A 14,431-nucleotide genomic window follows, 5' to 3' on the forward strand; every position below is an offset into this window, starting at 1 on the left:
GTGCCGGAACATGCCCAGAATGTGAATGAAACCGACCCTCGTGACGGGCAACATGCTTCCTCATTCACCCACACTTCCGAGAGGCAGAGAGCCCGTCATGGAGAAGAAGAGGAGCCGCTCAACATTCCCGAAGGCACTGACCCCATTACCGTCCGCTTGCTCAAGGAAATACAATTGACCAACAGCCTCCTCAGAATTCAGGATGACCGAATTCACGAGCTGGAAAGACAGCGGCGACGTCGCCCTTCCCCACGGAGGCGCTACAGGTCACGCTCCTATTCCTCCTCGCGCTCACCGCCGAGAAGATACCGTCGGCGTTCCCCGTCCTCTTCAAGGTCTCCCCCGAGAAGACATCGCCGCCGGAGGACTCGTTCCCGTTCTCCACACAGAAAGAACAGGAAGAACCAGAAACCTGAAACCGCTGAACAAAGAAGCCCCTCCCCCGAACAGGGCCGTCGGGGCCCCTCCAAAGCTACGACGGGTAACAACCAAGAGGATCCCCGACGAAACAGGCACTACAATTCACCAGGACCGAGCGACGAGGAGGACTTCCGCAGCCCCTTGTCCGCCAGTATCCGGAGAGCCCGCCTCCCTCGGGGGATGGAAAAACCGCCAGTATTGGACCAATACGACGGAACCACTGACCCCGACGACCATATCCGGAGCATCGAAGCGGTCATGGACTATCACGTCGTCAGAGGCTCGATCAAGTGCCGCATTTTCCCGACCACCCTCAGGAAGGGAGCGATGAATTGGTACAGGAACCTCCCTTCGAACTCCATCCATTCTTGGACCGAGCTCAAAGAACTCTTCTTGAGCCACTTCACAGCCTCCCGACGGCAACCGAAGTCGGAAGCCAATCTCGAGGCCGTAGTTCAAGGACCCAACGAGCCTCTCCGAGATTACCTTGAAAGATTCAACAAGGAGGCCGTCCAAGTGCAGACAAAAGACTACATGAAGAGGTACATCTTGGAACGAGGACTTCTCCCCGGCAGTGACTTCAAGAAAGCTATTAAGATTGAGAAGGTAAACTCGATGAATGACCTCCTCAGCAAAGCAAAGGTATTCATCGATTTTGAGGAAGGCGAGGCAGCCGCAATCAGAGCCCCGAGGGGCAGTGGTGCCGCTCGCAGCTCAAACCTCGAAGACTCGGGGTCACGCCGAGGACAAGACAAAAGAAGGGACGACCGGGCCCGAGATGTCAAAGAACGGCGAGGACCAGCAGGGCGTTTCAACGACTACACTCCTTTGAACACCTCCCGGGAGAAAATCCTGTCCGACTGCCAGAACGCCGAGTTCAAGAAATCCAACATCAGGCCCCCGAAGTCAAATCCTACAAGACCGGGGACGGACAAGTCCAAGTACTGCAAGTACCATAAAAGCCACGGGCATATGACTGACGAATGCATAAATCTCAAAGATGCCATAGAGACCCTGATCAAAGAGGGCCACCTGGCAAGATACACCAAGAAGGGAGAACCCCCCAGAAGAGGCGTCCCTCGAAACTCTGACGAGGGGAACTCACCAGACAGCAGACCACTTCAAGTCGCACTGTCCGTAACCCGACCGGAAGACTTCATCCCTTCGCTCGGCGTGACGACCGCCCTCAGCACCTGGGAACATTTCCCCACCGTTATGGTCATCTCCAACGGCGGGGACCCCGGCTCTCTCATTGTCAGTTCAGTCAAGAGAAAGTTCGACGAGCTACTCAGCGCCAATGCAGATCTCGGCCCTACTCTTCGGAAATTCCGAGGAAAGTCAGAGCCAATCACTTTCTACCTCGAAGAACTGCCCGGCGGAGCTCCAAATGCCACCATTCCCCTTCTCGTCCGAGCCAGAATGGCAAACTTCGATGTGCGACGGGTCCTGGTAGATGAAGGCAGTTCAGTCGACATTATGTACTCCCACCTCTTCCAAACACTTCAGCTGGACGACTCGCACCTCACTCCCTATGTGGGTTCCGACCTCCAAGGTTTTAACGGAGCCACCACCAAACCATGGGGCTACGTCGAGCTGATTGTCACCTTCGGGGAAGGGGAAGCGTCCAGACAAGTCAAAACCAGGTTTCTGGTAATCGACTGCAAAACATTGTACAACTGCATCATCGGACGCCCAACACTGGCCGAGCTAACCGCCGTGCCCTCCACGGTCCATCTGAAGATGAAGTTCTACACGAGGACAGGGAAAGTGGCCACCATCAACGCCGACATTGAAGCTGCGAGAAGGATCTTCGATGCATCCGTCAAAGGACTAGAGCTGATCGCTCCTCCGACCAGCTCCAACAAAAAACCAAGAGCCGAAGACAAGCATCCTCGGGAAGATCAGGTTCCAACGGCCAACGTCAGCTCAGTCGACCTCGACGCAAGGTTCACACAAGAAGAACTGAAGACCGGGGAGGAAACACAATCGAATCCCGTCCGACCTGTTCCCGACGGAGATTTCGAGCTGATCCCCCTGGGAGACAACCCCGACAGAGCAGTGAAGATCGGCAAAGGCATCCCTGACCTTCCGAAGAAGCAACTCGTAGCCTGCCTTCGAGCCAATGCCGACCTGTTCGCCTGGAGCGCCGCAGAGATGCCCGGACTCGACCCTGAGGTCGCCTGTCACCACCTCTCCATCAATCCAACCGCCAAGGCCGTAGTACAACGTAGGCGTCGGCAGTCTCCCGAGAAAGCGGAGGCTGCCGAGAAAGCTGTAAAAGACCTCCTAGAGGCAAATTTTATTTCCGAGGCCAAGTATTCAACTTGGCTCTCAAATGTTGTACTTGTTAAAAAATCTAATGGAAAATGGAGAATGTGCGTTGATTATACTGATGTTAACCGGGCATGTCCAAAGGACGCCTACCCTTTACCTAATATTGATAGACTGGTCGACAACTCGGCCGGCTATAAACTGTTGTCCTTCATGGACGCTTATTCTGGTTACAACCAGATTCCCATGGCGAAATGCGACAAGCAACGTACGGCTTTCATGACCGAATCGGGCAATTATTACTACAACGTAATGCCCTTCGGACTCAAAAACGCCGGAGCCACTTACCAGCGGATGATGAACAAGGTCTTCCGAGGTGAAATCGGCGACACGCTCGAGGTGTATATGGACGACATGATCGTCAAATCTCGAGAAGACTCTGACCACACGCTACATCTCGAGCGGGTCTTCGAGCAGGCCAGGTCCTGCAGGATGCGCTTCAATCCAGAGAAGTGCACCTTCGGAGTGCGGGCAGGCAAATTCCTCGGCTTCTACTTAACAGAACGAGGAATAGAAGCCAACCCTGATAAATGCCGAGCATTCTCAGACCTCCCTACTCCCACCAACAAAAAATCCATCCAGGTACTAAACGGAATGCTCACAGCATTATCCCGCTTCGTCGCGAAATCCGCCCAACATGCACTTCCATTCTTTAAGCTTCTTCGGAAGGAAGCGGCTTTCGAATGGTCCGAGGAATGCGAACAAGCATTATCCCACCTCAAACAAGTGCTCTCCAAACCCCCGGTGCTATCCCGACCAGACAGCAACGAGGTTCTCTATCTCTACTTGGCCGTTTCTGGCGAGGCGGCCAGCGCGGCCCTGATCCGAGAAACGGAAGACGGGCAGAAGCCAGTGTACTTCACTAGCAAAGCCCTACAAGGACCCGAGGTCCGCTACCAACAAATAGAAAAAATCGCGCTGGCCCTGATAACGGCCGCCAGAAGACTGAGGCACTACTTCCTCGCCCACACTATCATCGTCCGGACAGACCAACCGATCAAGCAACTTCTCAGCCGACCAGACATGGCCGGGAGAATGCTGAGATGGTCCCTCGAACTGTCCGAGTTCGACATACAATACGAGGGCAGGAAAGCGCTAAAAGCCCAAGCACTCGCCGACTTCGTGGCCGAGATGACGACGATCTCCAACTCCCCAACACCCACCGAGAATAAGTGGACCATCTACGTTGATGGCGCCTCAAGCCACGCGGGCAGCGGAGCCGGTATCATCTTGGAGAACGACGAGGGGCTCGTCATCGAAGTATCCTTAGTCCTCTCCTTCACCACATCGAACAACCAGGCCGAGTACGAAGCCCTCCTAGCAGGCCTACGCCTTGCCAAGGACGTAGGCGCTCGGGAAGTCGTGATTTATACCGATTCACAACTGGTCGCGTCGCAAGTTAGCGGCGATTACCAGGCCAAAAACGACACACTAGCCGAGTATCTATCTCTCGTCAAAGAAAAAATGAAAGGATTCGCAAAGGCAGACGTCGCGCACATCCCTCGGGAACACAACTCGAGGGCCGACCTCTTATCCAAGCTCGCAAGCACGAGAAAGAAGGGAGGGAACAAATCGGTGATACAAGAAATCTTGTCCGACCCGAGCGTAGGCAAAAACGCGCAGGCCATACAAGTGTTTGCCATCGGAGACGACCATTGCTGGATGACTCCGGTATACAATTACCTCATGAACGACGAGCTCCCCGATGATCCAAAGGAAGCTTCAGCCATTAAAAGGAGAGCCTGCTCGTACACAGTCATCGAAAATAAACTCTATCGGCGCGGCTTCTCCATTCCCCTTCTGAAATGCATCGACGACTCACAGGCAACGGAAGTACTGCAAGAGCTTCACGAAGGGATTAACGGCCAGCATCTCGGCGGCCGATCTCTGGCGAGGAAAGCCCTCAGAGCCGGCTATTACTGGCCGACTATGCAGCAGGACGCCAAGGAGCATGTTCAGAGATGCGACAGATGTCAGCGGCATGCCGACATGCACCTAGCTCCCCCCAACGAGCTTAAATCCCTCTCCTCCCCTTGGCCTTTTTCCACCTGGGGAATGGACCTCCTCGGACCGTTCCCCGTCGGCTCGTACCAAAATAAATATCTCGTGGTCGCCGTCGATTACTTCACGAAATGGATAGAAGCCGAGGCGCTTGCCAAGATCACATCTCAAAACGTGCTCCGTTTCTACAAACGAAACATACTTGCCCGGTTCGGGGTCCCTCAGGCCATAATCACCGACAATGGCACCCAGTTCACTGACAAAAAATTCCAAGAGTTTGTGGCCAAGCTTGGCACGAAGCAACACTTCACCTCAGTCGAGCACCCTCAGACGAACGGGCAGGCCGAGGCAGCCAACCGAGTCATCCTCCGAGGATTAAAGAGAAGACTCGGCGAAGCCAAAAAAGCCTGGGTCGAGGAACTACATAGTGTACTCTGGGCGTATAGGACGACACCCCATTCGAGCACAGGCGAGACTCCTTTCCGACTAACCTACGGCACCGAAGCCGTAATTCCCGTAGAAATCCGAGAGCCTTCTCGGCGCACCGAATTCCCCCTCGAGGAAGAACTTAACGACGAGGCCATGAGGGAAGAACTCGGTATGGTAGAAGAGATCCGAGCAGGGTCAGCCCTCCGAGAAGCTAAACTAAAACAGCAAATAGCTCTTCGCCATAACGCCAAAGTTATAAAGCGCGAATTTGAAATCGGCGCCCTAGTACTTCGCAGAAACATGAAAGACTCGCGCGAAGGCAAGCTAGCCCCAAACTGGGAAGGCCCGTACCGAGTTTATGACAAAACCGAGAACGGCGCCTACTACCTCGAGAATCTTCTCGGTGAAAAACTTGCTCGACCCTGGAATGCTGAAAAACTCAGACGTTATTACAGTTAAACATAAGCTAAAACGCCCGGCCTCTAACCCAAACTCAGGTAACGGACGGGCACGGATCCACGTCGTCGGTACGGACGTGAGTATTCCACGACAGCAACGATCGATTCCTCTCGTCGGATAGATGGACCGACCCCTCGGCGGATTCTACACCTAGACCCCCCGTGGAAGTACCTGCATGGCAGAACCCCAGCTCGCGATGGGATCGTTCACGCCGCGAACGCTTGGCCGCAACCGCGGTCTCGCGCTCGCTAAAAGCGCATACCTGCTCTGCGCACCCGGCCCGTACTCAACACGCCCGGGCAATCAATCTAGGTCGAGCATAGCCCACAAAATAAATAATATCACAAGTATACTGGTGATTCTCCGGTATGTCCGAGCATAAGTCATCAGTTACCTAGAACAATCGCAAAATACTCTAAGTATAGAGGAAATACCTCGTCATGCAAGCACGGCAGGAAAGTTATCAAAAATAACAAGCATACAATGATAACGCCGAAAGTGAAACCAAACAGATATAAGCAAGCAGAATTGTAAGACAGTAAAATTGCCGACCAACTTGGCCGGCGATGTCAAAAGTTACAATCATTGCCGGGCACGCAGGCCCCAAAAATTATCCGGGCATAGCCCAACAAAAAGAATGGCACGCAGGCCGGGAAAAACGGGCACGCAGGCCCGGAACTACACTTTCTACTCTTCGCTCCCCGGGGACTCAGGCACCAACACGCCATCCACGATCCTCGAAGAGAGCCCGACATTATCCTCCTTCAAACCAGGGTTCAGAAGCCTCAGTTGGTTAAGAGCACGCTCGAAACCGACATCGGCCATGTCGGCCAGGCTTATCTTCAGGCTTTCTATCTTCTCCGCAAACTCAGCCCTAGACTTTAGAGCTGCCACATCCGGCGACTCGTCAGCCGAGGGAGCCCATTTAAGTCGAAGGTCAGCCAGCTTCTTCTTCTCAGCCGCAACCTCCGCGTCTTTCTGCTTCAGGGCCGCGTCGACCTTCTTCCTCAACTCCTTGCGCTCGACCTCCATGGCCTTCACCTTGTCCTCGGCCACCTTCTTAGCCGCCTCGGCCTCCTTCAGGGCCTCGGTCGAGCCCGAACCTCCGCTGGCCAACACTTGGGCCATCTCCAAGACCCTCACCACGGCGGCACTGTCGCACGCCAACTGTTTCTGAAGGGACGGGGGGTCCATATCACTGATCCGACGAGCTTCGTCCGGTGAGGTAGCCAAGGGGAACTTCTCGAAATAGCCTCCATCCTTGTAGCAAGAAGGCAACACGAAGGCGCGCCCGGGACCTAGGTTCGACTGATCTGGACGTCCCCCCTCGGAAAGACGAGGTCTCTTGGGTAACCTCTCGTCGGCTTGAATCTTGTGAGGAGAGCCTGCCGAACCTGAGTTCTCTCCAGCTCCGGATCCCTGGTTCTTCTTCTTCTGATTCTTCCTCGCATCCAAAGCCTGTTTCAGGATACTATCCTCCTTCTCCGGCATAGCATCTGCAAAGAAAAGAAAAACAAGTTAGCAAAATACCGGGCGGAGATCACAAAACAAGGTAAATGGACACAACCTAACAACGTCCGGATCTCCTCCGGAGTCCGACAAGCTAGCAAAGCCTTGGTATTAATAGGCCGCTGCTCCGTGATCGGCACCCCGTCCTCGTTCAGTATGGGATCTCCATTCCTCGTCACCCAACAAGACATGGTAAAGCTATCTACGTATTTGCAGAGGACCGAGTATGACTCCCGGTCTTGATCATCCAAATCATCGTCCTCCCAAGCGTAGTATTTCGGAGGAGACGCAAAATGACCCTTCCACCAGAAAAACGGAAACGTCGTGCAGAACTCCTTTACTTCCTGCCCATGTTCATCCCTTACTATCTCCCCCTCGGCCTCCCGCTCGGCCACCATATCCGACACCGAAGAGTAGGCCGTTGGACTTAGGGGGCGGACAACGAAGTATCGATCCTTAAAACCCTTCACGGAATCAGTATACATTCCGAAAAGTTTACGCTCGGCGTTCCTGAACGAAACCCAGCTGTACCGCCCGTTTGACGCCTGCCGTTGAACACGGAAACACCTTCCGAACAACGCAGACGTTGCACCTATACCCAAATAATCACAAACAATCTCGAATGCCCGCATAAAAGCAAAGGCATTCGGATGAATTTGGGACGGCGCCAGAGATAGAAACGCCATAACTGAAACCTGAAAATCAGAGAAAGGTAACCGGAAGCCGAGCTCCCTAAACACGTAATCGTACATCGCAAATCCGTCACCGGCAAACCGAGAGCATATGCGTTCGTCCGGAGACGGGCAACCTATTTGATAATTGGGCGGATCTCCTTCCCCCAGGACCTCAATTTCTGTAAACGCCCCATCCAGAGACGCGGTGTACCGAGAAACAACGGACAGAGCCTCCTCGGCTATCCAATCGGGCGCAACGGTATGTTCATAACTGAATAGCGGCATAGGGGAAACCCCTCCCTCGGCATTCGAACCAGGGGATCCCGTGTGAGCGCCTTCGGCCGAGGGAGTGCCATCTTCATCAATAATTTCGACGTCGGAACTAGTTGCCGTCGAGCTGTCGGAATCACTGGTCGTCGAGTCGGTGTCCGAGCCGATTCTTGAGGTAGCACTCGAATCTGATTCACCTGCACGCAGAAGGGAGAAGTGAATTCGATAGCCTATCAAATCCACCCTTCCACCGCAAGGCAAGCGAAAGGGTAGAGCAGGAGCAGCAGAGCCCCCGGCCAAACCCCCCATCGAGGAACAACGCTCGTCAGCCGAGGACTCACAGACGACACGACAACGGGAAAGCTTATCTTAAGCAGCTTAACGCCAACACAATCCGGCCCGCCAACTCACGCTGACCCCCGGGCATCGCTTAGATAACCCGGGGAGGATGATGATGGCGAAGACCTCGAAAGCGAAACACAAATCCTATGCAAAATATTAAAGCGACGACAGGCTAAACAAACTTACTTGCAGACATGATGTGGATGGCCGGGGAGAATCCTTCGCTAAGCAACGATCTTGATATGATGAACGAGCTGGGAAATTATTCTCCGAAGAACCCTTGATCGAAGCCGAGCAGATAAACAGAGAAAGGAAAACTTCCTTATGAGAGAATTCGCCCCCTTTTATAGGAAAATGGCTCGGAAGGCGAAGCGTCACCTCTCCTGACAGGCGCCGCCTCCTATACCCTAGGCCATAATTGCCTATGCCACGTCAGCGCGTGGTGCCCACGCGCGACGATTCGCCCACCACTGGATTTTCCGCCGAGCGCATACATGTAACGAGGACCGATCCACCGAGCAACCACGAGAATTGGAGTCCGAGCGTAGAAGCAAAGTCACAGCTTCTTAACCAGAAAACTCCGACTTGGGGGGCTCCTGTTCTGGACTGGGCCAAGGCTAGGCCCATCACCGCTTTCGGCCCAATAAGCCTCAGAGGCCCATGAATAGTTCATGGCCTTCCCGACACGCCTTGCTCGGCACTAACATCCTACCCGGACGTCATCCTTCCCGACACGCCTCGCTCGGCGGTAACTCTCCCCCGGACGTCATCCTTGCCGAGGACCCTGCTCCGCGCAGGGGTCCTTCACATCCAATCCTCCGAATAACTCGGATCCCACGTGGCTCCTAAAAGACCGCGTCTTCCCTTGGACTTCGGAGCGGTTAACCAGGACAGAGGGCGTACACGCACCTCCGATATTTCCGCTCAGGAAACCTGGCAGTCTCCTAGTTGGGCTTGGGAATCCAACCCAATAGCGAGATCATGGCCCAGCGCTGGGGGCTATATATACCCTCTTTAACTAGAGGGTCAGGTATTCAATTCTTACTCACTCTTAGCTAGTACTTGCGCTCCTTTGCTCGTCAACTTACTTTGGCATTGGAGTACCTTGCAGGTACACCCCCCTCCTCCTCCTTCCTAGAAGATCCAGTCCGAGCAGCCTACGACGATTCTTCTGATCAGGTACGATCACATACTATCTCATGTTAATTCATATCTTAACAAAATATAAGAATACACTTCTAAACCAAGTATCAATTCATTAGTATTTGGTCAAAATACAATTACGGTTAAATTCTCAAGATATCGTACTTTATCGACAAAACCGAATAATTGAACTAATTCCAAATTTATTCCAATCAATTAAACTTATTGAAATTAATTCAACTATTAAGTAAATCAACTAATTAATAATTACACTACTTTAGTTCCAAGTTTCTAATTCATTTTCTATTCCAAAAACTAATATTTAATATAAAAGATATTTAAATTCACACTATTTTGGTCGGTTCGTAAATATCACATTTTCAACAAAATAACATCACTATGTTAATCTACTAATTAAACTTAGCTACCACGTAAATTTTCATCAAATTTCGGACAACTAATTATACCGCTTAATTCGGCTATTCCGATCAAACGGGACTGTTTTGCATTTCATTGTAATAGGACATATATGAACAGTAACGGAATAACATAATAGGACACATATCAATTATTAAATTAGTTATTGGATGAATGAACTAACTTAATCAAAGTTTATTAAATATATTTATCTTCATGCTTTACACATTAATTTATCAAACCTCTGTTTTTTTTAATATCAAACCAAGCCAAAATTACAAATCACCTTACTTAATTTTCCAATGGAAAATATAGATAAATAAATAGTCACATGAAAATGAAAACAGTAAGTGGTGTTTTCATTTCTATTTTATATACCAGTGATAGCACATGAGAATACCGCACAACATGTAAAACAGAATAAATGAACACCATTGGAAATAGCTGGGAATGAAATAAGGTCACATCACCCAACGAAAAAGAAATGGAACGAATCATATAGAAAATGGCATAAGTTCCGACCGTCCTGGGCATGGGTGCCGTTATTTTCCTCCGTTTTCTCCCATTTCCAGTAAGCACAACATTGCAAATTATTTCTAAATTCAATTTCTATTTTCTACACAAATACCTAATCATGTTAATCTACCCATTGACCCAATCATACAAACGTATAATAATAAGGATTCTCCCCCTTACCTCTTTGATTCTTCAAACCCTAGCTCTCACTTGTTCCCCTTTTGCTCCTCTTCTCCACCTTCTATTCTCTTCTTTAAAATTCAGCAAATGAAATGATAATGTTATGTCTACTCTCCTCAACTCTTACTATCTTATGTCATATTGGGCTTATAAATAACACCCCCTATTTACTTCTAACTCTAATAAATAGACTCAATTAACTATAATATCTTAATATCTCTATTTAGCTCAATAAACTAAACCAATACAAATATACACACAGTCAATTAATCAAATTAATTATTATATCACCAAATAATTAAATGAATAATTAACACATCAAATAATTAAATAAATAATTAACACACCAAATAATTTAAAATAGTATAGTAAAATAAATACTAATAAAATCCTCCAATAACTCAATGTCTCATATTTCCGGTCTAATCTTAATTACTCGAAAAATTTCCAAAACGCTAAATATTAACTCATTAATATTTCTAATAATAAAAATATTAAAATTTTTGATTAAATATCGATCCGTTATCCTGAACTAATACCGACTAAATCGTCTCAAAACGCGAAAATTTCAATAAACATCATAAATGAATAAATAAGCAAATAATCATTAAAAACACCAGATAATAGAATTACTAATATAATTAATAAAATATTAATAAAAATCGGGATGTTACAGACGCTACATACTTAGTTTCGCCGGAAAAAGATATAGAGGGTGGAAAGCTTTTTTGACAAACACCTATCTTAAGGATAAAGATGGAAACTTTCTTGAAGAGGCACCGGGACGGCCAAAAAAGTATGAGATCTTCATTGATGAAAAAGATTGGGTTGAGTTTGTAAATCAAAGAGATGAAGATTTTCGGAAAAGGAGTGCCACGAATAGTGCGAGAGCATCCAAACCCGCGTATCCATACAAAAAAGGGCGTTTGGGATATGCACGCTTAGAGGATAAAATTGTAAGTAAATAGAAATGCGTTTTAATTAATTGTCTAAATGTGTTTTATTTGACGATTTTATCATTTGTGTCAATGCATAGTTAGAGGAGACTAAAAGTGAGGAAACTTCACTTCCTGTACATGTGTTGTGGAAGGAAGCTCGTGTGGGCAAGAATCAAGTTGTCGATCCCGATGTTCAGAGAGTTTATACTGAATGTGTAAGTATAATACTGTGTCTTTAATTAAATCAAATGTTTTTTAATATATAAATGATTTTTTATCTCCACTAATAATTATTGAAATGTAAATGAATTACAGGAGACCTTGTCGCAATCGGTGTCCACCGGTGAGGACCAGGATGATAGGAGCGTACTTAGTAGAGCACTAGATGCTCCTGAGTATCCCGGTCGGGTGAGGGGTAAGGGTCATGGTGTGACTCCAACCTCTTTTTACAAGCATCCTAGGAGAAGAAATCCTTCAAATGAAGAAGTGTTGCAAAAATTGCAGGAATTGCAAGCACAAGTCTCTGAATTGCAAAGAGATAAAGATATGTATATGAGAGAAAAGTGCAATACTGCATCGGTGAAAGAAACTAGTGATAAAGCTAGTTTCAACTGTCAAAGAAAACTTCCCGAGGTAATTATAAATTTCTTTTCCTTACAAATTGTTCTATTTTATTAACGATAATGACTTTATATTTACTATTGGTTTAGGTCATTTCTTCTTGCCAACTATACTTATCGTCACCGTCTTATCGCCTAGTTGGCAAGGGAAAAGTGCACAACACTGTGGGAGATTTACTTCACCATAGACCGCTCCCGGATGGACACCTGAAAGTATCAGTTGATGTTGTATTAGATCATGATGCGGTGCTACCGGTACCTGACGTGGTCTCAGAGACAACATTGATGCGAGATGCAATAGGGTCATTTGTTGCATGGCCCTCGGAGCTCATTATCATTGGTGATGAGGTATATTCAAAACCATTATGAATCATTTAGTTTTCGAATGTCAATTTTGCACCGTTACGTTAATTATTTTTTACATTTTAATTTTAGACTGCTCCTACAAAACCCGCAATTAAGGGCAAAGGGATTTTACAGGAGGAGGAGTCTGTTGCATAACTAAAAGAGGTACATTTAAGGTGTTAATATATAATTTGAATCTAAGACTGCATGATTTTATATTTTATCGATCGTTATTTGATTTTTAGGCATCTTCTCGGGAGTCACAACAAGTGACACAGGTCGTTCGTAGCGTACCGCCTAAGGGTCCTCCGAAGCAAGCGGCAAAAAAAGGTGGTGCTTTTGTGCCTCGATACCGGACGACGCTCGGAACACTTGTTGATATGTCCGATTTGAAGGAAGGTGCTCTCCGTCAAATCAATATGGAGGAAGGTATCTTTGGTGTTGAATTCATTTCACATATTGCAATAGATGACTTGGAACAGATTTTTACGCAAGAACAACTAGGCGTCGCTAATATGCACTCGTACATCCGGTAATATTCACTCATCCGATATTATGTTTTTCACTCATCCGGTAATATACACTAATATGCACTCATACATCCGGTTATTCACTCATCCGCTAATATGTTTATAATGTTTTTATTTAAGGTTGTTGCATGACAGAGTGTTGCGCGGGACTGCATTGTCAAACAGATTCCGTTTCGTTTCTTCCGCCCATTGCAGCGGAATGACAATTGCTTCGGAACCGGAATCAGTTAGACAACGCTTAGTCGATAGATTCATGTCATCCGGCAATACAGAAAGTCTGATTCTTTGGGCGTATAATACCCGACCAGTAGGGTTAGTTTCTCATTCTTGGTTCATTTAATCTTTGTTTCTTTTGCATAGCAAAATTTTTATATAACCTATTGTTTTAATTTATAGAGCACACTGGTTGTTGCTTGCTATCAAAACGATAAGAGAAGTTGTATATTTTCTGAATTCGGTAGATGGTGAGTGGAGCAATTATCCGGCTATGAAGGAAATTATTGATTTGTAAGTGGGATCGTTCTAAATATTCTTGTATATTTATATATTTAATTATTTGTGAGATTGATCTAAATATATGCTTTTATATTTTTGTTAGATCAATACAAGTGTTCCGAAGTCAACGAGACGCACAGGTATCCCGGACTAAATCAAACAACATTACTTGGATCAAAGTGCAGGTACATTATTTTTCACAAGTTTGCTTATAATATTTATGCTACTTGATAAAACAAGACAACTATAAAATCTTATTTGTTTTTCTATGTAGTGTCCGATACAGCGGAACAGTTCAGACTGCAGATACTTTGTTTTGAGGTTTATGAAAGAAATCCTTCAAATGAATCAATTAGAGATTCCAATCACGGTAATGATTTATAACTTAATTAGATAACTTCTTATAATTTATTACATTTAACTAAATCATTCATATTATGTTTTTATTTTGTAGTACTTTGACGAATTTCGTGCTGCTTCGTACACGAAACTTAAGTTGGAAGAAATCAAAGAGGAATTATGTCAATTTTATATTCATCAGCTATTCATGTAGTAGGATTTGTGTCGATTTGAAGAGAATATTATAGTACTCCAGGATATATGGTTACTAACTTTGTTCATATTGTTGCCAATTAATATTTGAAGTATAATATTGTTGATGTTAGAGATTTAGTTTGATTGACATAATGATGTATATATATAATTTTGGATATTATAATGGTATTATATTAGTATATATATATATAGTCCTACCTATGGTTGAAAATATATCGTCGAAAATATATTACAGGTCGAAAATATTACAGGTTGAA

This window comes from Vicia villosa, unplaced genomic scaffold (assembly GCF_029867415.1).
Source record: "Vicia villosa cultivar HV-30 ecotype Madison, WI unplaced genomic scaffold, Vvil1.0 ctg.000481F_1_1, whole genome shotgun sequence".
NCBI lineage: Eukaryota > Viridiplantae > Streptophyta > Magnoliopsida > Fabales > Fabaceae > Vicia > Vicia villosa.